At 40.7% G+C, this 26,670-nt stretch overlaps 1 protein-coding gene across 2 annotated transcripts in view; it reads left to right on the forward strand.

The window, feature by feature from the left end:
* The window catches only part of sema4c (sema domain, immunoglobulin domain (Ig), transmembrane domain (TM) and short cytoplasmic domain, (semaphorin) 4C), a 211,860-nt gene that overhangs the window by 44,271 nt on the left and 140,919 nt on the right, over positions 1-26,670 (forward strand). The window contains exons 2-3 of one of the 2 annotated variants that reach the window (XM_041787078.1): positions 4,762-4,857; positions 19,900-20,026. The gene's annotated coding sequence lies outside the window, so the exon portion shown is untranslated. The remainder of the gene's footprint in view (positions 1-4,761; positions 4,858-19,899; positions 20,027-26,670) is intronic. The other variant, XM_041787079.1, reaches the window with a different exon arrangement.

The raw sequence follows: 26,670 nt of genomic DNA on the forward strand, positions 1-26,670 counted from the left end.
TCATCTACTCAGAATGTACCAGAAAGAGCTGGAGGATGTTGTTAGGAAGGAGGGCGTAGCTTCTGTCCTGGTCTGTCTGAGGCGTGTCCCAGAAGCACCATTGGGCTTGCTGAGGATGTTTTACTAAGAAAGTAATTCCAGCACACACCACACAAGTCAGACACAGGACACTCACTGGTTGTATGTTGAATTGTAAAAACATGTAAACAGTTCTATAAATTAAGGACCAACTCTACTTACTGTTGGTACAAATGTGGTACACACTATCCCTTTAGCTTTTGGAATATGGAATCTGCAGGCAGATGGCAGCAGGACTTCTGCTTTACCATGCATTTATATGCCATTCAATTCCAGGTCAAAATCTGGTGGAGTCTGTGGAGCGTGCATATAATGCATATAATGCATACACCAGTTTGGGTCCAACTGGAGTTTATGCATTCAAGAAATCAGACTTATTTTGGTTTGATCAACAAGTTTACATAACTTTTGAAAGTCCATTTTTAGTTCGACTTAGACAAAAAAACTTACTTTGCATGCATAGGCACAAATGAGCAGAAAATCTACTCTTTTATGGTGTGTGCTGGTGGCTATGGTGCCAACAGAGCTTGTGTCAAACAAACGCTGTGAGGTCTAAGAGCTAGCCTGCTGCCTTCACAATCTAGTCCTGGAGTAGAAACCTGGATGAGTGACTGAAGTGGACAACTGAAAAATGGTAAAAATTCAGTCTCATTGTTTAGCAAACCCTTGTGCGTTATGACTTAATCTCTTGAAATAATCCTTTGTTTTGCACCTGAAGCATCACATAAAAACATATGAATGCCTGCTTCCACTCCAGAGAAACCCTACTATTTTTTTTTTTCAAAGATTTTTGCTGAAGGCACTGAGTCTGCCAAGTGGTTGTTGACCTGGCTGCACTCAAGTATTTCATATTTAACACAAAAATATTAGAGCTGCTGGAAAAATCAATTCCTGCCAGAATTGCAAATATTAATTTCTACATTTCGGAGTAGATCCAAAGTATCTAAAAAAAAATCAGTATTTTTATTTTTTCTTGAATTTTTACAATTCTGTGAAAGTATGCTTGCAAACTTTATTTACCTAAACACGTTTGTAAAATTTAGCCTAGTAGCATTTAGCTGAACAAACTTGGAAGAAATGAAGCATCATTTTGTAAGTAGATCTGTCTAAATAAATGTTTAATCGCCTGAATTTATAAAGTTGTTTTATTTTGATTTATTTCAAATAGGCATTTTATTCATTCATAGGAAGGGTCCCTTTGACAGACTCTGCCACCTTGGTTTTTTTGTATCTTGCATGTGTCCACAGTATAACAGAAGGGACCAAATAACCAGAGGTGAAACACATACGTGACTAGTACTCAAGTTAAAGTGAAGTTACTCTCAAAATTTACAATTAATCTATCAACCTACTCAAATAAGTATTTAATTTAAAGTTTACTGCAAGTACTGAGTAGATACTGAGGAGTTGTACAGTGAAATACAATCTTTTGTTACTGGCAAGAACAACAAGAGAATAGATCTCCAACCAGGTTGTTCTGGTAAAGTCACTCCTCTATAATCAAATAAGATACACAGCATAATTGACAGTGTTAATTAAATTCACAAAATTTAACACTTTTTAAGTGGCTTAATTGGCCTTCAAGCTACACTTTTGAAAGTGTTTAATATTTTACAATTTATCAGAGCTTAAATAACTCCTGAAAATTGTGGGTCTCCTCTAGCAAGAACAACGCAGAGTGTCAACCTGGTGTCAATGGTGTCATTGAGAGGGTTTTAAAAAATTAGAAGTGGACCCCTGACCTCCACAATCACAGCTGTTTATCCTTAAATCTATACGGGAGTTTGTGCCAGTTTTTTTAGATTTTTTTTCTTCTGGTCTTTCTGATGGGCCACAAAGATTGGACAAGAAAGTTCAAAGTTTTAGGAGTTTGTCTCCATCTGCATATTGGTTGTTGTACCATATCTTTGGATCCACATTTGTTTAAAGTTTCATTCTCTGTGGACATCAAAGATGTTAATTATTACGCATTTTGACTCATAACCAGCATCAGGGATTTAGACCAATTAATACAACTTAACTAAGAGTTAATCACATTGAAATCAGTTTCATTCCCAGGCTTGTGAAGGTAAAGTGAAGCCTCGGCACAACTTCAACTTTACTAAGGCTTTAAAGGTGAATAGTGGTACTCTGGGATGTTATGGAGAAAGAATTGACAGCACCTACATTGCAGATGTAAAAGCTACACTGTGCAGTCGTGCATGGAAGTTGTTCAGCGCTCACCTCTGGCTCCACCAGAAATACAGAGGAGTTTGCGTCTGTTCCCAGAGGCTTGTATCGTCTGCCAGACGATGATTGCCGATGGGTTCACAGATTGGTCACTTTCAAGCAGATTTAAGCATCTTTACTCTGCTACTCCGACTCTCTCACACACACACATGCAACCACACACACCTGTCCTCCTCCCTTAGGCACAACTTTTGGAGATCCATCGCTCTCCTCTCCTGTCAGTGGGAACAAATGAGCCGGGGCATGTTTCTAACTGAGCGTCTGTGAGTGTCTGCGTGCGTGCAGCACTAACTTCCTGTCTTCCTGGCCTTCCTCTCCTCTGCCTCCACCCAAAACACACAAACCTGCACAGCTACACACCTGTTCTGCACTGTTACCCACTGACAGATCACTGACATGCTGTCTCTAGGCCATCCTGCACTCAGTGTCTGCGAGAGCGGGGCAGTGTGGGTGTTTGTGCGGTTACACACAACCCCTACTGTGTCTGTCTGGCGAATGCCATTTCTCAAGGAGGTAAAGAAAGGAGGGAGGGTGGAGCACGGAGAGGGTGAGGGCCTTGATGTTTGTTGTCGAGGTTTATTAATAAAGATGACCTCATCCAGAGCGACACAGAGGCCGTGTCTGTACGGGCTTTCTTTCCTTTCTTCTCTTTTTGTGACTGCATGATCAAGTCAAATTATTGTTATTTACAGAAGAGGAATCCTACTTTTATATATTCAGACATAAATTTTCATGCCTTCTGATTTTGTCTCTTTTCTCTGCTGTCATTTTGTGGCACCGTTCTGAAGTGGTTGTGTTGTTTTCATATGCTCATAGAGCGTGCCTGCAGACTGTTTGCGTACGCGGGTGGGATATAGGGATTATCCGTCTTGATATAACTCCTTTGTGTCTCAGTGTCCGTCGATGTGATTATGTGTTTCATTATGTCAGGTTAAACAGGGTGAGTCTGCTGAGCAGTGTGCATGTGTGTTTGCAGACGTCAGTCACCTGCTGAGCATTAGGAAGAGCAGATGTCTTAGAGAACGGAGAGATGGATAATATGCCTCAAAGTTCAGGAGAAAAATGCAAGAAGTGACTCAAACATTTCTCACAAGTGACCTGTTGCAAAACAAAATTTACTCAATTTACAAAGGCTCGTATACACCCTACATTCAGTTTGCATTCAGGCTGTTTTTTCACTGGTTTCACCATTTGATGATCCAAACTGGTCAGTCTAGGAACAGCAAAAAAAAGAACTGGTTGACTCAATAACACTGGTTGGCCTCTTAGAGCTGTGTAACATGGCAATGTGCGACTAGGAAGCATGGCATTTCTTTACCTACGTCAGCGATTCCAGCACATAGAAAATACTTGGATTCGCCACCCAAGTATATTTGCAAAGCATGTTTTCTTCTTTTTAAAAATTCACCTGCACATTCATGAGGTATGGTATCTGAAGCCTCTAATGCTGCTGTTACAGATTGTGGAGCTTGTTTTTATTGCTGCTATTATCTTGCACTACTGCATCAAAGGACGATGGTTATGATACAGCTCATTTGCTGATTGAAAATCAAGGGGAGGATTTCAGAAGGTGAATGATGTTGTTTGGGTGTGTTTGTGTAATATGTAATGCCGATGATGCTGGCGTAAACACTAAGGGGTACATGAGACTTGGTGTCCTGAAGCTGAAAAAAATAGTGCCCTTTTGGATAAACATGATAAAGTGCCCACTAGGGTGCATACTAAGTAGACAAACTTTGACTGAGTGCCACCTTTGGTGCCCTCTAAATTTGAGAAAGTTTCCTCTCAGTGGGTAATGTGCTCTCTTCGGTGCCATCAAGGTAGACAAATTTTGACTTGGTGCCTCTTTTTGATGCTGTCTAAGTAGACAGAATTTGAGAAAATGCCCTTTAAGTGGACTAAATTTGACGAATTGCCTTCTCATGTGCCAAAATTTGTCTTGGTACCCTCTTTGGTGGCCTCTTTGTAGGCAAAATTTGACAAGGTGCCCACTCTGGTGCCGTCTAATGGACAAAATCTCTCATAATTGTCCTTTCTTGTGCCCTCTAAGTGTAAGTTTGACTTGGGGCCCTCTTTGGTGCTCTCTAAGTGGACAAAGTTTGATACAGTACCCTCTCGTGTGCCCTCTAGGTGGACAATATGTGAAAGTGCTCACTTTTGTCCCATCCAGGGGGACAAATATTAAAAATTGCTTTTCAGTCACCTCTAAGTGGACACTTGTGAAAGTGCCCTTTTTTGTCCTCTAAGTGGAGTCAATTTGACAAAGAGTCCTCTTTAGTGCTGTCTCAGTGGTGAAAGTTTGTCAAAGTACCCTCTTTGGTGCCCTCTTTTAGACAAAATTTGACAAAGTGCCCTTTTCGGTGCAGTCTAATGGATAAAATGTGACAAATTTGCTCTCTCTTGTGCCCTATAAGTGTACTAATTTGACTTGGTACCCTCTTTGTTGCCCTCTAGGTGGACAAAATTTGGCAGTGCTCACTTTGGTGCCATCCAGGTGGACAAAACGTAAAAACTGCCCTCTTCAGTGCCCTCTAAGTGGACATCATTTGTGTAAGTGCCTTTTTTTTATGCCCTCAAAGTGGACAAAGTTTGCCAAAGTACCATCTTACACCCTCTTTTTTGACAAAATTTGACAAAGTGCCATTTTGGGTGCCATATAATGAACAATGTTTGAGAAGATTGCTCTTTCTTGTGCACTAAAAGTGTACAAATTTGACTTGGTGGACAAAATTTGACAAAGTACCCTCTACTGCGCAGTTATTAAGAAATACAATGAAGAGTCATAATATCCTCTGTACTCCTTCTCACTGGCATCACCACTCAGTATAGCTTTGTGATATAAATGGTTAAATAGTTAATGAGTCCTCATCTGGTCTATTATAGTAGTGCAGTAGGTTTTATTGCATAATAAAAGAAATATTTAATCTTAACCAAGGTTGTGTTTAACTTTTAACTGTTTTGCCCCGGCCCCTCAAACATCCTGAGTCCACTACTGATGATAAAGTAGAAAACAAAAACATAACTGTACAGAAGGGTAGAATAGCCATTCCTACAGCCCAAGTACAGTATCATTTGGGAAATGCACTGTGTGGGTGCATGCTTTTGCGTGTTTTATTGCAGTGTAAACAACGACCCAAAGGACGATGCAACAGCATGTCATTTTAACAAACAAATAGGTTTGAAAAAACCCTAAATCGGCTCCAAAGAGAAAACCTTGAACAAAGCCAGCAAAATCATTTGGTGTAATTAAAACTGTACCAAAACATTATTTTAGAGGATTGTAGTACAAATTAGGAAAGCGACGTCTTATTTCCATTGTTATTGTAATGTGTTTCTCTTCTATTTTTGTGTTTGGCTTTTTTTGTTTGCCTTTAATTTAATCACATCAAGCATTGCAATCCTTTTTGATTGTTTCCCATGGAATTCGGTCTAACTTTTCAATGTTTTTCTTCTTGCATGACTGTTTGTACAGGTTTCCAAAATCTGCATAAACTAATTACTAAAGCTCAAGTGTAGTTGTCAAACAGCAGCAGCACTTTGGAACTAAAACAAGCTGGGAAAATAAAACACTAGAAAATATGTCAGTATGTTTGTGAATTAGCCCTTTATTTAATCAGAGTTAGAGAGGGGGTGGTGATGAAGTGTAAGAGGTGTCAGGTGAGTTTGAAGAAGAGACGGTCAGTGGGAGGTGATGTCATTTGTTTAGCTGTCGAGCTCCCCTCTGTAACAGCCCCTCGAGGCTAGAGCTGGAGTCTGAGCGGGGCGGCCAGCCAAACAATGGGCCCCCAAGGGTCCGGCAGTTACCATGGAGGGGGAGGGTGTTCCTGAGTTTTCCCTCTGACTGCCACACATCCTGGAGCAGAAGGCCATTAGGGACAGAGCCCTCCTGCAGGCTTGTAGAGCTGTATTATGACACAATGCATGGAGCTATTGCAGTCTCACATGCACATGCAGGGGCCGATGCAAAAAGCCCACATGCCTAAATTATGCTTCACAAACACACAGCACCCAATGGGAATATGCATGAGGAGCGAGTATGAACTCACGCACACAGTCACACTCTCCGGAATAGAATCGTGCATCGATCCACGCTCACGTATATTACTCTTTAACCTTCCTCTCCGTCAATAATCCTCCACTCGTGTAGGGCTCCCCGGCTCTTTGCTATTTCAGCTGCAGCTCCGACCCTCAGCCAGTTACATTTTGTCGGACAGACGGCAGCAGCAGTGAGCGGAAAGCTAATGAAACAGGATACCCCTGCCTCTGGTTATTCCACAGCAGAGAAGGAAGAAAAACCAAACTCGCTTTGACCTTGAATGAGTCCATAAAATAAAAAGACCGGCTCTATGTTTACCTGGTGCACTTACTCACTGGCGGGCGCCATTGTTCTTCAGGGCCCTCTCAAGGCTTAAAATGGTTCAGGGTCCCCTTCAGAGAGACAGTGAGAATTTAATCTCATGTAAAGCTCCAGCTTGCATAATAAATGTTTCCTCTTTTTTATGGCCTGGCGTGCATTTATGAAAATAAAGACAGTTTTCTCTTGAAGCACTGAAGGTCGTGAATCAGGCGCCGCTTGAACAAGCTATTTTTTAAACCAAAGCTAATACAAGAGTAATCAACATACTTGTTAAAGACAGATATGGCATCAATGAGACACCAAGGCAACAGCAAAACAGATATTGAGACACCTTTTTCAAACCTCTATCAGCATTTCATCAGAGTCTAGTTCCGCTTTAAATCTTACCTCTGTGGTTTTCATCAGTCTGTTAGCAAAGTGCAAAATACAACCTTGTCTCTAACTAATCAAGAGAAACTTCTGAATCCATGTTCTGCAGTACACAATGCAACAATCTACAGCTGAACTTAACTTGAACTATTTTTCACTGAAACAAAAAAGTGTCTCGGGTGCTTAAAATCACCATTTCAAGCCGTTACAATAATAAACATTGTATTTATTGCTTAATTCCTTCATTTGCTTCCTTCCAGGGGCTCATTACCAAGCTGTAAACACAACCTTGGCATAGCATCACCTTGTAAGAAGTTACCCCAAATTTTCTGGCAGCATTTTTCGGATATCTGGCAGATGCAGAGACAACTTTCATACAACTTTAGCTGGAAGACTGAAAAATAAGCTTAACAGTCTTTCGGGTTTGTTTTTGCAACAGAAACTTGAAGAAATATTTGGCACTTACTTTTCTGTTTTGTTACCAATTCGTTGAATTTGTTCCTGTATTTATCTGGTTGAAAAGCTCGTATAAGCAGCATTTATTTCAGAGTGTCTGTGGTTCAGTGGTAGATTAGGTCAGAAGGTTAGGGGTTCAAACTCCAGCTCCTGCAGCTGCATGTAAAGGTGGTTGGGTAAGACACCGCTCCCACTGATGCTCCCGCTGATGCTTGAGAGGCCCTGAATGTACATAGTATATATAAAAGAGCTGAATTTCTGTAATTAATCACCATTAATATCCCTTTTGCAGCCTGGCTGCAGGGGGACACCACTGTGGGCTTCACCAAAGTGTCCTGACAGAGGCATAAAGCATGCAATTAGTGAGATTTTAAATATGGTGGATCTGGGATTAATGCATTAATATTGACATTCCTAATCAATACTGATGATCACTTTACAGCTGATGTTGTGCTGTCCTCTGCCTTTGGGTATCACCATATGTTAAATGGATAGTGTGCATCTTATTGGTACCAGATGTCTAGTAGAGAGAGTTTATGAAATGTACAAATCTACAATTATAATCCATGTTTACACCATTCAGCGTACAGTTAAGTTCTTTGCAATGTCAGCCAGATGAAGGTTGATAGTAGCAAGCTAAAGGGGGGCACATTGTCATCTATACTCCAGAGCAGTGGTTCTCAACTGGTGGGTCGGGACCCAAAAGTGGGTCGTGGAGCAGGTTTCAGTGGACTTCAGTGCGACTAGGTGTCTGTAAAATAAAATGGTGGCAAAAGTCCTGAAGTCCTTATTACACATGCATCGATGCCTTTTATTTTACCCTGTTTTACTTTGAAATTGAGTCAATTTAAATGTTTGATCAATATTTCAACTGATTTATCTCCTTTTCTTGCAATAAATGGCTACTTTTCCCCTGATAATGAAGTAATTTTGCAAGTTCTCTGGAAAATTGGCAAAAATTGACACGTAATGATGGAGAAAGAGGGTATAAAATTACTCATTTTTGTCCCTTTTCTTTTTTATATTAGGTGTTTTGGCCCCATCGTGCTCCAGACTGCAACATAATCAATTAACTTAACATGGAGTGTTGAAAATTGTTTGGAAACTTGGGTCGTGATTTGTCGTTAGGCAGACTGATGGGTCTTGAGGCTGGGTCAGTTGAAAACCACAGCTCTAGAGGAGGTGGGGATTATTTTGTTTAGGATTGGCTTTAAAAAGAAAAAATATTCTACAAATCAGATCAATTCTGGTTTTCTTATATCAATTCTTATAATCTAGAGATCGATCTTGAAGTATAGGCCTGCTCTGATTCCTGATGGCCCCTTGTGTTACCAGTCTTGGCCTTATGTCACTCATGCACTCGCCTCTAAAAAGCCTTTAGACTCAGATTCAAGGTTTGAATCTCACACCCAATCATTTTATTTTGGATGTCTGTCGTGTGTTATCAATCCAAGCTGGATATGCATACACAAGATGTGCCACATATAATGTAAATACTAGTTTGGGATCATTTTTTATGCAGACCTGGATGTTTTTGATAACGTGCCTTGCTGGAACATTCTTTGTACTATTTCCAACTTTTGCTCTCATAGAATCTCTTTCATGTTGAAGTAAAATTTTAACTCAAACATCCCTACATGAATCATGAATCGAATTGTGAATTGGAATCAAATCGATTCAGGCAATCAGTGGTGAAACTTAGCCCTACTTCTGCCCCGATGCTTGCGTGGCATGTGAATGAAGCCATTTGTTTTCATTGCCATGCATGGTTTACCTTAACTGTGCTCTTTTAACTTGGGCCGCAAGTGGTTAAACAGTTAAATATGGATATCAAAATAGCCGGTGAAAGTGAAAATTTTTTATAGGCCTGAAATCCCGAGCTTTTCCCAGCACTTCGCTTGACTGCGTTCTACATATTTTCTCATTTTAAGACTCATTTTTTAAATGCAATTTAAATGGGTGTTTAGCAAATAGGGAAATAAACACCTGGGAACTGGTGTCCTTAGTTTTGACTTTGTTTTAACCACTGGTTATAATCATTCTTATGTCTTTTCTCTTGTACATTGGGAATACTAGTGCTGTCTCCTGGACTTGAGCGCTGCAGTCTGTGTATCATTGCCAGTCTGCTCTGTGCTGCCCCTGTGGTCAGCTGATTTGTCATGAGCTCTACTTGTTTAAAGAATTTTCTCAGTTAAAGTTCTAATTATTCATGTGATGAATTAGTGAGAGTCTAAATCAGTTTCAAACATTTATGCGACATTATTGATTTGTTAATGAGCAATTTAGGCTCACCCTGCTGTTATTCTTTCAAGCTACAAAATCGTTTAGTCACTGTTGTGCTCGTCAATCAGCTGTTTTTAGCATGTTTGGAGGTTGCTACTGAAAAAGTGGCTGTGAGCAACCATATATGCTTCTGTTGCTATCAGGTGTATGTACCATGTCATTTACATGTTTTGTATTACAGCAATATTCTGCGTATCTTGTGCAGTTTTGGAGCAAGAGTGGTGATATTAGAATAAACAGCATACCAGTGCCAAAAGGTAATGTTTTTACTGGTTCATCACATAAAATCAACCATACACAGCCGCTGCATTCCATACAAAGAGAAGAAATATGATTAAATGGTTTTATCAAGGTAGGTTGACTTAAATGTGAATGCGAATGTACTGAATTGTTGAAAAGATTCAGTTCAGCCTGCTAAAGGAAGCGCTTATTTTGATAATGAACATCATTTGACTTCAGATGTGAAAGTTTGACTTGTAAGTTGACGTCCACAGAAAGTGTGCGGTGAGAAAGCAGAGCTCAGGATTGAAAGAGGTCGAGTGCAAAGCCCCGCATGAAACGCTGCAGATTTTATCAGCCGGCGCATACGCAGGAGGGATTTGTTTGGCTTATTTCTTTATGAGACAAATATTGGGACTGGGCCTGGCGAAAAGGCCGGAGCCCCAGCTCGAGCTTTACCATCACTTTCTCCCTCTTCTGTAAACAGATTTCTCCTACAACACACACAAATGCATGCACATCAAGATTTCCCAGCAGTGGCACTCAGAGAGCTTTCTTTCTTTTAATACACCTTTAAACTCAGAAAACAGACTCATACTAATTCAGCTGAATGAACCCGCTGCTCTCGTGGGGAGATTTTATTCCTTTTAACTTTCAAAGCAGATGAAAGCTGGAGGACTATGTGCCTGTGATATAAAGCACTTGTGTGTGTTTTGTAGATGTATTGACAAATGTGAGCCACTGTGTCTCTGCCTCCGTTTAGCTCACACGCCAGGTGCCGCTCAGTATTTTGAGTCCTCTGTGGTTTCTGTGTGTTCTGGCACAGCGAGAATAATAATCACAGCTCCTCTGCTCAAACCAATATCTGCTGCCAAAAGCGCCCGACGTAGGCTCTGTGCTTCACACAGGAAATGAGTGGATGATAGTGGAAGGGTCCCACTCAAAATCGCAATCGCTTTATCTGCCGACACCAACACATTCAGAGGGGGGTTTTCTTGTCACACCGCAGAGACAAAAGGACTTCAAACCGGCTCGTTCGCACTGCCAAGAATTGGTCGATGCGTTCTGACCGACTGCAGGGCCGCTGGCTTTGATAGCATCTGTGCTGTGGGCCACAGATACAGAGTTCACAGCTGGCAGAGCTGGTGTTTTCCTCTGGTAGTGGTACTGCAGTGGCAGTCATAAAATATAAACAGAAAAAGACATTTACAATCCATTTTAACAGTGGGTGCAACCATTTTATTCTCTTATTCCTTTATGTCATTGTTTTTTCTGTACCTCTGCTTCTCTACTTAAGATGACACGAACAAGAGTTGCAATCTGGGAGAAATATTATTCATGAAAAAATATTGGTCCACTTCTTTGCACAGCGTTGTTTCTTAAAGTGTGTTCTACAGATCTCTTGCACAAAAGCTGTACGCATCTGCTCTTTTTTGTTGCTGCACTCACAGTTGAAAATAATTCAGCTTTAAGAAACTTAAAGAAAGTTGGATATTAGAAAGATATTAGATGTACTATTTTCATGTGTGGAGTGCCTGGTTTTCTCTCTTTTTATTGGACTTGGTCAGACTGGGGTTAAAGCCATGGCCGTCTAGTTCCCAACCCAAGCGCTTACAGAGTGAGCCAGTGCCACCCAAGAATTCTGTTTCCCACCAAAACCTGGTTATTTTTTTTGCTTGTACAATTAAACACATCGTGATATTTTTTTTTCCTTTGCCTAATAGTCATTTTACTGAGCCGAGCTTGAACACATCATAATGTCAGCAACTGCTGCCTCATTTAGTTAGCTAACTCACTTTGATTCCAACGATTTTAAAACAGATTTCAACCATGAGTTGCTTAGTTTAACAAACAGGACTGGCAAAAAAGTGCAGGTGGCCTTATGCCAGCTGTTTTGAGCAACAGAGGATAGCCGTCCTACAGCAGCAGCTGATATTTGTTAATTCATTCAACCAATATTTAGTCTTGAAATGTCATTGAACATATGCAATGACACTTGCATCGAATCGAGAGCACATTAACCATTAAATCCAACAAAAATGAGAAAAAAAATAAACTGAAGCACTATGAAAAGAGGGCAATTATGACAGAATGAGCAGGGAAATCTTGGCACTGTTAAAACAGTTACTATCATGAATATCGAAGTTTCATTTGCTACTCATTGCAACAACTGAATTGAGTTTCTAGTTTTCTTTACATTAGTCCAAGTGTGCACTGAACCAAATTAGCGGGATGTTTTTTAGCCCAACTTCAATCCTTATCCAATCACTTTAGTAAGTGTGATTTTAACTACTGGACATTTTCAATAGGCTGATGCATGATGGCAGATGTCCAGAAAGAGCTTTTAAAACACCGGATGTTATTATAATAGGGTATGGTCTTTATTATAATGTTATGATGACACTGGTCTTTATTATGATAGGACACAACAGAGTAGAGTGTCTTGATATAATTTCAATAAGGAACTGGCGCTTTACAAACAAAGACTGATGGATTGATTAATTGCAGCGAGACCTGGCAGTTTTTAAACCAAAAGGGAGTCACTGGATTTTTTTTAATTCAATACAGATATTTTTGTTGTTTTTCCACCTTTACCCCATATTTTTCCCTCTTTATTTGTGTATTGAGTCCCTGTGCTTGTCTTGGTTTAAGATAGGACCTGTGTGTTTTTTAAGAGTTCTTTAAATTGCCTCCTATGGACAAATGAAGTTTTATGAATCGAACTGAGCATGCACACAAAGCTCCTCCTGCTCTTTTATGTCACCTCTGTTTGTATTTTGACTGACAGATCAGATGCATAGTGGGGTAAAATCACTCATTTTGAATGTCTGACAGCCAGCAACATCCATTTTCGTCCCCTCTCCTATTGTTAACGTAAACATTTCATTTTTTGACAGACTTTCAGATTTCCTTTTCAAACTTGTCACCCGCCCTATGCAGATTCTTGTGGCATCATGTATGTGTATTAGTCAAACTATGCAGAGCTATATTCAAGCCATAAAACAAACTTTGACCTTATGTGCATTAGTCTGAAACATCTGCAGACAGACTAAGGAGTTGAAAATTGGCTAAATAAACTATTAAAAACTTTTTTTGGGACGTTTGTAATAGTTATGAATTTTATAACTGCTGGCAACCCATAATGCATAATAAGTTGTGAGTATATTGATTTTGTTCCAGATTCTCTGACACCCTATAGCAAAATGTAAATTGTCTTGGAATCCAATTAGTCAAAGAGATTGTTATTAAATCTGGCAGACCAAGCTGCCTTAAACAATGGATTATAACTTATCTGTTAGGCAAAAGCAGTCAAAGCTATTTGTTACGTCCAATTAAAGTGAGTCCAAGTTATAAACTTCAAGTATTAGATTTATAATTAAATGTTTTAAAATGCCCATATTAATCTTCAACACCACATATTTCTCAGACCCTACAACAAGAATATTATTGCAGAGAAACAAGACGACAAATTCTGCCTGGTCAGCTGTATTTCAGTCATCTATGGTACGCTGAACAATCGATGGAGCGGTGGAATATGGATTGATGACTCTCATGAGAGATCTCAGGGGAATTGACTCTGTTGTCCCTAGGTGCTGATAATGGAAGCTCTTTTATTTTAGCCTGTAAATCACAGCCATCAAGTAATGGGGCGTACTTAAAGGGGTCAGAGTTTACAACTAAATCACTCTGGACAACAAAGGCTGAGAGCAGAGCTGTGCAGCTCTATCTGCTTCGTTTTCTGAAGTTGTGCACGGTGCTGGTGGTGTTTGAGTAGTGGATGAGGCGGTGAGACGGTTTGAAGTTGGCTCTCCCTTTCTCTGACCTTGGCCAGATGTCCACCAAGATGGAGTGTGGTGCGTGTGCAGAGCCAGGGTTAGGGAGAGTGCTCGGCTCTAATAGGGACTGGCAGGCATTTTGTTGGGCTTTATTGCCACATGCCTCTTCCAATTCTGCTGCTGATTAGAGCTGCCACCGGCACACATACACATGCTCGAGCACCCTTACGCTGCAGACCCACACACTTTGGCACGTGCTCAAAGCTCCACTCCTTTCGCATGTGATTAGCAGTCAATCGCGTTGTCTTATGCGGCGATCAAACAGAGCTCATGGTTGTGCTCTTGTCGAGGTTGATTGGAGGAAGTGATGGGTACATCGTCACTCCACTTTTATGCCGCTCATCAGGGTGCTGTCAGCGGAGACAATGTCAAATCTGCTGCAGAGCAATTAATGGCCAAGTCTGTCACAATCGAGCATGATGGAGAAGACTCACATCATAACAGCCTGCAGGCTTGGGCTGGTAAAACACCAGATGATTTTCAAAGTATAGGAGACCACAGATATAAGGAGGCTTTAAAGTGATTTTTAACATTATAATCCAAACTTTCATATGAAGGACAGACTGCAGGACCATATGTAGACTGTTTGTAACAGTTTCACAGTGGTGACAGGTATAAAAAATCAAGCACCGAGCCATGCAGTCTCCATTAGCAAACATTTGTGATACAAAATGTGTCATTCAGAGCTCAGTGACTGTGACAGATGCCACTTTTGCAATAAGATCATTGGGGAAATTTCATCTCAGCTGGATATTCTACAGTCAATTGTAAGTGATATTTTCAGAAAGTGGAAGCATTTAGGAACAAAAGCAACTCACTAACAATGTGGAAGATCACGTAAAATCCCATAGTGGGGTCAATGTAGGGCTGGGCGATAATGGCAAACATCCTAATCACTATTAATTTAACTTTTTACCTCGATTATGGTTAATGAATTATTATTCCATCCCCAACCTCTGACTTGGTTTCTCCTGTAATATTTGTATAATTTTAAAACAAACGACCAAAAGGAACATGCACGGATTAACAATTTCTGGTCATTTGTTGAAACATTTGAAATCAAAACACACATCAGCTGAACTGAAAATAGTTTTTTGTAAAAAGTCAAATTTTTCCAAGAAAAGGTTAAAAAATTGAAACTATTTACATGGCTGGTTTACGTCTGTTAGAGGCTCTAAATGTCAGTTTCTGTTATTTTTGGATTAATTGCCCAGCTCTAGGTCAATTACTGCTAAAGTGCGGAAAGGTCACCAATGCTCTGCTGATTCCATAGCTGAGAAGTTCTGAACTTCCACTGGAATTAATGTAAGCACAAAAACGTTGTGGCAGGAGCTTCGCGAATGAGTTTCCATGGCCAAGCAGCTACATGCAATCCTCACACCACCAAGTCCAACGCAAGCATCGGATGGAGTGGTGTAAAGCACACTGGACTGTGGAGCAATGCAGAGTGTATTGTGGAGTGACGTATCACGTTTCCCTGTTTGGCAGTCAGATGGTGAGTCTGGGTTTGGTGGATACTGGGAGAACTTTACCTGCCTGACTGCATCGTGCCAATTGTGAAGTTTGGTGACCAAGGGATGATGGTATGGGGCTGTTTTACAGGGTTTGGGCTAGGCCCCTTATCTCCAGTGAGGGCCAATCTTAATGCTTCAGTATACCAGGACATTTTGGACAAAGCTATGTTTCCAACTTTGTGGCAAAAATTTGGGGAGGGCCCTCTTCTTTTTCAACAAGGACTATAAAGACATTGATGAGTTCAATGTGGAAGAACCTGACTAAAGCCCTGACCTTAATCCCATCAAGCACCTTTGGGATGACCTGGAAGGGAGATTGCGGGCCGGGCCTTCTTACCCAACATCAGTGCCTGACCTCATCAATGCTCTACAGAATGAGTGGGCACAACCCACCCGAAAAGCCTTTCAAGAAGAGTGAAGACTGTTAAAGCTGCAACAGGGGGGCCTACTCCATACTAAAGGACATGTATTTGAATACCATGTCATTACAGTCCCTGGTAGTGTAACGGCTGAATACTTTTGTCCATATAGTATGTCAACAAGCTTGGTCTCAGTTTTCCTCTTGGCTTGGGGCATGGTTGCGTCTGCCATATTCGTGAGCTGTTGAAGTACCCATCATCTGGTTGGTGGTGTTTCCTGGTCAGCTCACTCTCATTGGCTGTTGCAGGTTTACTGGTGGAGGCAGCTGAAACATCAAAAATGTTTGATATTCAATACTGGAGTCAAGGAATGCCCTGACTCAATTGGATTTAGTACAAATATTTTTGATAAACTGTGCCCACCTCTAAAGAGCATTTAATCCTTTATGGTTCTCTTGGCCATTGAGAGCATAAATCCTGCTTTTGACTCCCTTTTCTAAAAGCAGAGAACACCAAAAGAAAGGATCAACCCTCCTCTCATTCTTGCATGAAAATAAAATGCTGTAAAAGGAAATTTGAACCCCTATTTGACGGCAGGTCCTCCGAAATCAAGTTATTTTAATTAAATGTGCTGGAAAGTGGATTTAAACTTAATGAGGAAGCTCACGGCTATGAGTAACACCTTATAAGCTCAGAGTTTGTGTATGTGTGTTCCAGCTGCTTCTGGTGGAGCGTTTAACCCTTCAGTGAACGTCTTCACCTGGGACTGAACTGACGGTCTGTCTGGTGAAGCTCTAACAGCAGCAGAATAGCTTCAAAGCCGAAAAAATCCTTCAAAATGAATAATACTTCTGAGGCTGCTGGCTGAGCTACCTATAACGCTGGATGAACTCAGACACAGGAGCACACAGGACTATGTGACAGCAAGGCAGCATACGGGCCATCTCTGGTGGATTTTTCCTAAATAAGTAAGTCATCCAGACCTCAGATTTCCATTGGCTTCATCCAGGAGGAGACAGCAGCCAAAACCCTGCAAGGCTCCACACAAACACACATAAAGAGACACGCACGTCTTTAAACAAATCTCTGCACACGCACAAACTCAAGGCCGAAAAGAAAGAAGGGGGTTGAGAAGCAGAGGGCCTTTTTGGTTTAAAAAGAAGGTTTCAAGAACACCTGCATACACAACCTCCACAGATACACACACTATACACCTCCAGCTGCTGGCTGTGTGCGTTTGACAGGCAGCTCATAGAGAGGCTGTGTGGAAGCTGGCCAGCAGCTTGTGAATCAGCAATGACTAACAGTTTAAACCTGCTCTTCTTGAGCTAATCGCCTGGATGCTTATTGTAAATATGTGTGAGAGCATGTGTGGGTGGATGTCTTGTGTACCAACATGTGTTAGAGCAGTAAAGATTGTGGAGTCTCAGTTAGGCTCGCTGCATACCACACAATGCAGACCCGACTTTAGGCTAGATTTGCTCCCTCTGACGAAAAGGGGTCAAGTCCTGAGTCAAGATTGGTCACAAATGATAATTTCTCTGAGCATCCCCAGCCTTGAATCATCATTTGATATTTTTGATTTAAAGTTGGACGACCAAATACTCACAAAAACCAATGAGAGCCAGCAGACTGGTAGCATCACCAAATGGATGTTAGATTCATAACAGCTCACACACATAAAGATATCTATACCTTAATTGTCTTTCTACCATTATTTGATTTTGCTGCAACTGTAAAGCATTCCTAACTTAACACGCCAGACTGTTTCCTATACCTGTTGCATGGTTACATTTGACATTCATCTGGAAAACTTCCCATACCCAGCATTTGGGGAGAGCAGGACTTTTCAGGAAATTCTCAGAATATGGTTGGATGAACGTCACATTGATTTATGGGCCAACATTTGCTAGAATGCATGTGCAGCTCCAGTAGTAACCTGAGCTCATCAGACAGGAACAGTGGGCCTTGCTGGTGGATAAAACTCTTGCTGAGGTCAGTCAGGAGAAGTTCAAAAACCCCTTGTTTGCCACTAGAAGCTTCAAATGTGGCTTTTTAATAACAAAACGTGGCCATAGCTACATAGCTAATCCCTGCCCATAACTTTTGCAAGTTCATACCAAAGAAAGTTGGGCGAAAATATCTATTCCGTCATGAAAAGCTTTCATTACTGTTCTTTGGTCTATCTTTAATAAAGACACGTGGTCCAGCTGTGAAAGAACTGCCACTATACCATAGCTACATCCGAGCTACATTGGTGGAAGCCATTGTTATTGAAGTGAAGCTTTGCGAGATGGATTTTCATGATGACAGACATGGAATCTGGCCAATCCATCTGCGATGCAAAGCTGAAGCATGCTAGGACAGCCAAGAATTCAACCTTCCTCCATGTTTGTTTTTATCCAAAAGTCACGATTGATCACTCAAGATTCTGTGAGACCACATGGGGAACCCTCACCAGTGTTTGGCTAGCCTAAGGCTGACTACACAAATACACCAAATAATAGAAATGTCTTTAATGTATCATCTCTTTCTTCAACCTAGCATTGCTCTGGAAGTACTTAACTTTGTCTTGGTTAAGCAGCATTTCACAAAAAAAGCCCCTAGGGCAGAGATGGGCATTTTGGCTCATTGTTCATGGAGCTCTCTAACACAGGGGTTCCAAGACTTTCAGCCCACAACCCTTGACTTTGGGAACCAGTGCTCTAACATACAGGAGGCAGTATGCTGTACCACAGGTTGTCAGCGATTCATCTTAACATATAAGAGCAGGGTCTGGATCCCTCTTTTTTTCTCAGAAAAACAGTCAGACTGTGTGTGAAATAGGCGTGTGTTCATTGTTGCCTCAGCACCAATGAAAGCCAGAGGCACGCTGGTGCCACATAGAGGTTTTTGAATATTTATTTTGGGGCTTTGTTGCTTTTGCTTTGGAGATAGGGCAGAGAAAAAGTTGGAAACTGGAAAGAGAAACCAGGTCAAATGGTTAAAGGACAACATTAACATGGGCTATAAGCACCTCTGGCGTGAAATTTTAGCATACTTCACAGACTTTCTTTCTCTTTCCTCCATGGCTGACATTACACATGATACAGGTGAATTCAAGAGACAAAAAATATTTACCAAACGTTAAGAATTTTCATAATTATTTTCAAATCAGTGTCCAAGTTGGAAATTATTTTTCAAAATGAACACTGAGTTACATGTTAATGGGCATGTGCCCAGCTTGATTTCATAGTTTGATAATTGCACTGTGTATTGGGTCGATTTAAAGGTATGGTTTGATCTCATTGTTTTCTTTTACTCTTTTAACCACAGAGCACATCACACTTTACACTTTCATTTGCCTTGAAGTCTACATTCCTCTTTGTAATAGTTACATGTTGGTTCACGTGCTCGATCGATGAAGTGAACATGATGGACATCAAAGCTTTCCCCGTCGATATGGAGCAGAGCGGTGCGTGTCTGAGTTTTCAGGGTCTGTTTTATTGACGGCAGAGGATGAACTATGGCGGTGTCAGAGGTTTGGCTGGAGCCTTTGTGTGCTTGCTCTGTGTAACACTAGCCGGCCCATACGTTACTGACAGTCTGCTTGGCCCTCGGCGCTCTCATTGTGATTAGTGAGCCATTGATGTTGACATGAATCTTAGACCCAACACACTAACAAACCAGGGATACACACCGGCTTGAACTGGCTATAAGTCATGTGATCTGCAGTGTGGAGCATGGATCCAATGGGAGTGCGCTTTAAGGGTTCAGGTGTGTCTTTGTGTGTATGCATCTGTTGTTTTATACCTTAGGGTTCTTTAAATCAGTTTTTGAACAGGAACATTAAAATTATACTTGAAATTACATGCTCATGTGTTTATTGATCACTTCATTCTCTTTAACAGTCTATGTATTGATTGCTGATTTTCACTGTGCTGTAATCTGATCTAATCATGCCTCAAATGTTTCTGTGAGATGATGCTTTTTGTTACCCTAAAATCACATGCAATCATATTGAATCCCAGCCCATGCACTTGCATCTTTATCTGTATTTTTGTATCCAAAGAGCATAGTCTTTGTTGTGATTTTCCCAGAAAGAGACATTATAATGATTAAAGCCGTCTTGTTAATCTCACATGGATACACATGTGCACCCACACAAAGTTCCTCCCCCGTCCTTCATTAGCCCTCTCTTCTTTTTTTCTCTCCTTTAGCCCAATGTGACCTTCATCTGAGTCGAGTGTCTCTATTCAACATTCACGAGGAAGACCGAGGCAAAACAAGTGAACGGGAGATTAAGGAGAAATCACACAGACGCGCGAGGGAGGAGAAGAAAAACAAGTAAGAGTAAAAACAGAACAAAGGGAGGAGTAGAAAAAAACACAGCACAATATTTCTGCCGTCTCAAAAAAGTTCCTCTGCTAACAGCAACACTGACAGTCAATAAAGGGGGAACAGAAGGGAAGAGGCAAAAATGGAAGGGGTGGGGTGGGAACAAAATGATTGAAGAATCAAAAGAAGTGAGGGAGAATATGAGGAGGGAAGAGATCAAATTTGCTCGGGAGGTGGCAGTTGTCAAAACAGGATGCAGAAATTACAGGCCTTTTCAGGTACTCCCAGAGTGAAATTATTGTCAAGCAAGACAAAGAGAACAACCAGAGGGATGTGAGAGCCGGGAGATAAGAAGGGAGCTAACAAAAAGAGGAGAGAAAAGGGAAGGAAAAAGTCGAATTAGGCTGGGATATTGGATTTCAGAGCATTTTGTTAGGAAAGATACTGAAGGTTATGGCTTTGAAATGGTGTGAATGTGGAGGCTCACACCTCATCTTTATCATGATGGTGAGTCAAAGTCAGCGGCCATATTACGCCTGGAGCTAGAAGCAGAAGAGAGCAGTTACTAGAAGAGTGAATAATGTACATACAAGGTTTGGGTAACTGGGGAGGAAGGATGGGATTCGTGTTATCTACTCTGCAAAGTTTTAAAGATTGAGTCTATAAGCATTGAAATACAAGTCTGTATGATATCAAATCAAATAGCAAATGAACTTTAAGGTGACATATTTTACCCTTTAAGACAAGTTTATATTAGTCTCAGAGGTCCCCAAAACATGCCTGTGAAGTTTTTTGCTGAAAAACCAATCCAGTATTGGATTTGTGCTTATCTAAAACCCCCTCCGTTTCAGCCCTACTCAGAACAAGCTGTTTCTGTGTCTGTAGCTTTAAATGTTAATGGGCTTTGTGACTCCGCCCCTCTCAGAAAATGGATGTGGCTCTCCTGATCTGAGAGGAGGATCAGGAGAGGAGGGCGGAACTTTCCTCCAAGCAGAGAGGGCCAACCGAACCTGGGGGTGGTGCTAACCCCCCCCTACATGACATCATGAGGGGAAAATCTGAGAACTGCTTGTTTCACACATTTCCTGAAAGGTGGAGAAAGGGGAGCTGGGGAATTTTTCTGATTCTTGGGGGGATTGTGGACAGGCCAGGGACACATTTTGCATAATATGTGACCTTTAAAAAAGACCAAGTAAACAGTTGCTTACATACTGTTCCCACATGAACTCACAGTTTTCCCGTGATCATGCCTGTTTGACTGAAGAAATTGCTGTGCATACCCAGAATGCAGAGCAGGCAGAGTATGTGGAATTTGTGGGTATGACCCAGTTCAGCTCCGCCACTTTGTCTGTTACTCAAATGATCCAAGGTTATTCTGAGTCGGCATATGCAGATTGGCTTCAAGATTCCCCTTCAGTAAGCATATGGCTGACATCACTCTGGCTTCCTCTAATAGTTTCCACTCTCTATGATTTTAGTGCACTTTAAGCAAGTCTGTCTTTCACAGAAAGTTACATTTATTGAAAGTCAAGTGAAAGCCTGATTCTTAAGGGACTTGCTTCTAAAGTTGATTAATTCATGCCCTCTTATTGAAAGCGTCAGCTGTTTGCTGGACTGACTAACCTGTCTCTCTGTGTGCATTTCCTGTGATAGAAGCTTTTATATCCTCACTTCCTCCTGCAGAAACAGAGACCCAGAGGCAGGATAGAGGGGGCACTTAAACACATAAAATCATGACGACGACAACCAAGACACACACATAAACACTGAGGTTTGAAAAAAAGCCTCAGGCATTGAAGCTTTATTCCTCAATCCATATTTTTTTTTTTCTGCAGGTGTGTGGGTCTCTGTCTCACACACTGTCACAACACAGTTATCCCTTGTCCTCTCTTATAATTCTGGATCTTTCCCCCTCTCCCTTTCTCCCCACCTTTCTATCTTTCACCCTCACACTGTGTTTATCTCTGGGAGGATATTGGTTGCCGATCATAAATAGCTTTTTCTCTGACAGGGTGGCATCACAGATTCCCAGATCCTGTGGTGGAAAAACCAAGGGGGAGAAAGGGTTAGTTGACAGGGAGAGAGATAGAGAGGGAGGAGGGGGAGGAAAGTGGGAGAAGGATGGCGGCAGAGGTTATGTACATCAAGGCACTGTGACAGGTGTCTGGCATGCACAAATAAATGTACTGCACTTACGGCACAGCCTGATACACGACCAATCACAGTGGCTGTGTTTATTGAGCACGAACACAGCCCTGCATTGAGAGGTTGGTGTAATACAACACAGGCTGCTGCTGTAAATTCTCTAACAGCAGACAAACCTTTGCATATGTTAGCTGCAGAGTGGAACAGACCTTTATAAAGTGAAAAGAGCTTCATTTCTTAACGTGAAGTTTTTATGGATACTTTTTCACCCATCTTTAAAACTTCACTCCCGTATTTCTGTCTGTATAACTGATGCAAACTCAATATTTAATCAATGTTGTCTCTTCCATTTAGCTCTATTTTGTTTTGCTTATCATTCAACAGTGATGATTAACATCAAAAAAATTCATATATTCATTTAATGTGCATAAAAACATTCTTTTAATGGGCAAAATATACCATACTGACAGTGAATATTTATTCACTTAATTATTATTCATGGACATGGCTGCTAGGCTAGACTGCTTTATTCAGACAAATGCATACATCTGTGACCTTGTCTGCAAATTTCGAAACACCTTTAGTTTTTTTTTTTTTTAATAAGTACTACTATTTAGATACATTTGTATATTAATATTGAAATGTTTATATCAACAGATCTATCCTGCTGCTGTACAGACCTGTTCTCAAACTGTTTCATTTTAGCTTGGATAAGAGAATGATAAAGTGCATGTTGTAAAAGCTTCTTATTTTATAAGTTTAGTAACTATACCATATCATTCTACAGTCTTGAAGTATCGAGTTTTATTGTATCGTATTGTTTTCTAACCTATTACATTATATTGTATCATGATTTATAATGTAGCTGTTAAACAGTTTTGTCATTTTAATTGTGATAAATTGAAGAATTTCTTTAATTAAGTACAATTAATATCCTCATTTTGTAATTCCAGTGTCTTAAACTAAGGAATATTGACATCCTGTTTGGATGCAGACCTGCTTTTATTTTGAAAGAAAATAAGGAACTTTAGGTAGATTAAAGATTGTGACATGAACAGCAAAAAGGATCTTGTAATGGATTGTAGCGGAAATAAGGGAACAAATAAAAAGGAAAGTGTCTAATAGCACAAGGTACAGATGGCTATTGACTTATCCACTGAGCTCTTTGTTTTCTAAAGTGAAATGAGACATTAAGGAGTACTAATTTTACTATTATCACTGTGGCTGCAGGGAGACCTTGCAGTTAAAATGCATTAATTATGGGCCTTAATTAATTGTAATTAATGCATTAATGCTGACAGCCCCAATCATATTGTGTCATATCAGATCATATTGTTTTGCACTGTGCTGTATCCCATCATAATCTTTGATCGATATCATGACAATGTATCATTTGGTGGTATTATATCATGTAGCATACAAGGGTATCATTTTGCATCATACTGGACAACACTGTATCACATCATATCAAATTTCATTGTATCATTTCATGTTGTAGTGAAGTTTGTTGTATCATTTTACACTTTTTTTAAACCATCTAATGTCCCATTCTGGCCTATCCTGTCCTGTCTTGTCTCTTCCTTTTCTATCCTATCCTATCCAATTCCATCCCATCCTATCCATCCTACCCATCCTATCCCTTCCTATGCCATCCTGTCCTTTCCTATCCATCTTATCCTGTCCAGTTCTGTACTGTCCTGTCTTATCCTATCCTACCCTATTCTATCCTTTCTAAACCCACCCCATCCCATCCTACCCCACCCCACTCCACTCCACCCTGTCCCATCCCATCCAATCCTATCCCATCTGTCCTTCCTATCCTATCCTATCCTATCCTGTCCTATCCTATCATGTCCTATTCTATCCTTTCCCATCCCCCCTCTTCCTGTCCCATCCTACCTCACCCAACCCGACTCCACTCCACTCCACCCCACCCCATCCCATCCCACCCTCTTCCTGTCCCACCCCATCCCATTCCATCCCATCCCATCCCATTCCATACCATGCCATCCCATCATATCCATCATATCCATCCTATCCCATTCCGTCCCATCCTATCCTATCTCGTCCTGTCTTATCCTTTCCTACGCTACCCTATCCTATCCTATCCCACCCCATCCCATTCCATTCTCTCCATTCTATCCCATCCTATTATATTCCATCTCAAAGTTCATGCACAAAAATATCCTGCATACAATTCTTTTTTCCATTTCTTATCTCTGTATTTGTTAAAATCTAAAAGAATGGGGAAAAATATGTACAGTTCAATTCTTGTTCTGAACAGAATTACTTACTGGTGTAAGTGACTGACATGGTCCTTTTTTGTTGTTGTTGTTATTCCTTCTTGAAAAGCCTTTTCACATTAATTTCAGAGGTCTAATGGTAATATTCCCTCTCCTTTCTGGTTGTCCAATAACATGTTCCTTAACTTGCCAAAAACGTAAAGAAAGGATTTGAAATTTCTAAGCAGAGGGGCTAAAAATACTGTTAAACACAGAAGAGTGAATTGGACATATGAGCATGATATGTGGGATTCAGAGTCAGCTCTGATAGTTTGCATTATTTCAAAAGGAGATTAGGGTAAATAATCACATCAGCATCCTTTGAGTAATGGCCTTTCTGTGAGAATCTCATTACCTTTGTTGAAGTAAACATACAGGAAGCCTCTGCTGCCAATTGTAAATATATTAACGTACAAGCAGTGGTTGACGCTTACTTAAGTTTCCTGGCACACACAGAAACACTCACAGTCTCCCCTCCATCACTTCTGATGAGGTGAACGAGTGTAAATCTGCTGCATCTCGCATTCCTCCATCCTCTCCCTGCACGCAGCAGCAGTCCTTGTCTATCTATCGATCTCAGCTTATCTTCCCGTAAACCTGGACCTCTTTCTCTCCTCCTCACCTCCTACCCTCCTCTCCTCACTCTTCATTGCCATCGATCAGCCCGTGTGTTCAACAAAATAGAGAGTGGGCAGTGGTTAATGCATAGCCGAGCTGGAGGAGCGCTGCTTACGGTTCGCATATCGTCTTTCGCTCCTAATGGGCCCAATCATGCTCTAATAGACCCTGTGTTAGAGCTTCAAGGCACGCCATTCTCTTCTCTCTGCTCTCACCTTTCACTTCTACTGACGTCACAACTAATATCTGTCTGCACTGTATGTCTGCCAGGTGCATTTTTAGCTGATGACCGTTGATTCCGCCAACTGATCCGAAGGCTGTCGTTGGCAGATTTTTTTTTTTATACATTTTTTCATCTGGGGTAGGATTTTCTCCTGCTGAGTATGCACACACAAGCACATGCTTCAGAAATGTACTGCTTTGCATTTTTTTTTTTTTTTTTTTTTTTTACAGCGATGCACGTTCATTCCTGAAGGCTGCCCAGTGCAACCACAGTCTGCTAAGTTTGGCCACTGGGAACTGCCCAGAACCAGAAGCTCAAGTCTGTCATTGTCTCCAGACTTCTCTCAGTCACTGAGCACATTGACTTTAGCTGGGTTAAGTGCCTTGCTCAAGGGTGCATGCATTATAAGTAGTGGTTGAATCAGGCCAAAGAGTCTGTTGCTATATCCTCTCTCTGCTTTGGCTTGCCTTCCAGGGATTTGAACAGCTTATAAATGGAAACTAAAACAGCCAAGAGAAAGAATAAAAAGGGCAAATGTGTCATTACAACAGGTGTAAATGTCCATATCCAAAAAATTGGAATTTGTTCTGCAGCTTCAGCTTTTGTAGCTCTTGTTTGACCAATAGTTTAAGGACAGATTATGTCCTTTGCATGCATAAATGTTGAATAGCTCAGCTCACTGACTCTTCTTTGCTGCACTCCTCACAGTTTAAGTATAGACAGCACATAAGTGCTGCCTGAAAGGAAATCCATGTTATGACAGCTTGTGTCTGACTGTTCCACTTTATTTTCCTATTTTATATAATGTTGCTATAACATCAGGGACAGCTACTATAAATATTAGGTCTATAGGCTCATTTCTTAAACAGTAGAGAAGGGCAAATTAGTCTTTAGACACCTTACAGCAGATGGATCTAGATTTTGTGTAACCTAGAGCAATGGTTACCAACCTGGTGTCTCAGATGGGTATGGGACCCTGTCTAATGTGTTTCAAACCATGATTAGAACCATAATGTATTGGTGCCAACCCAAAAGATTAAAAAGAATGAAGATGATCTGTCAATTTTTTGAAAAAAAAAAAAAAAAAAGAAAAGTCAAGTTTTGGAACAAAAAAAAAAAATTGAGATTATAAAGTTATGTACATACAAGACATCAAACTCAGTGTTTCAGAGTTTAAAAAGTCAATAATTTAAAAGAAAAAAAAAACTTTCCAAGTTTCAAAAAGTCCCAAATTTTGACTCTAGAAATGCAAACATGTCAAGTCATTAAAATTATAAATTTACAACAGTGTTCAAGTTAGATTTTTACAAGAAACTGAGCAGAAGACATTGGTTGGATTTTCAACTTTATAGTCTAAAAAATTCTACCTTCTGGTTTACGTAAAT

Source organism: Cheilinus undulatus, linkage group 5, assembly GCF_018320785.1.
Source record: "Cheilinus undulatus linkage group 5, ASM1832078v1, whole genome shotgun sequence".
In the NCBI taxonomy this organism is placed as follows: Eukaryota; Metazoa; Chordata; class Actinopteri; order Labriformes; family Labridae; genus Cheilinus; species Cheilinus undulatus.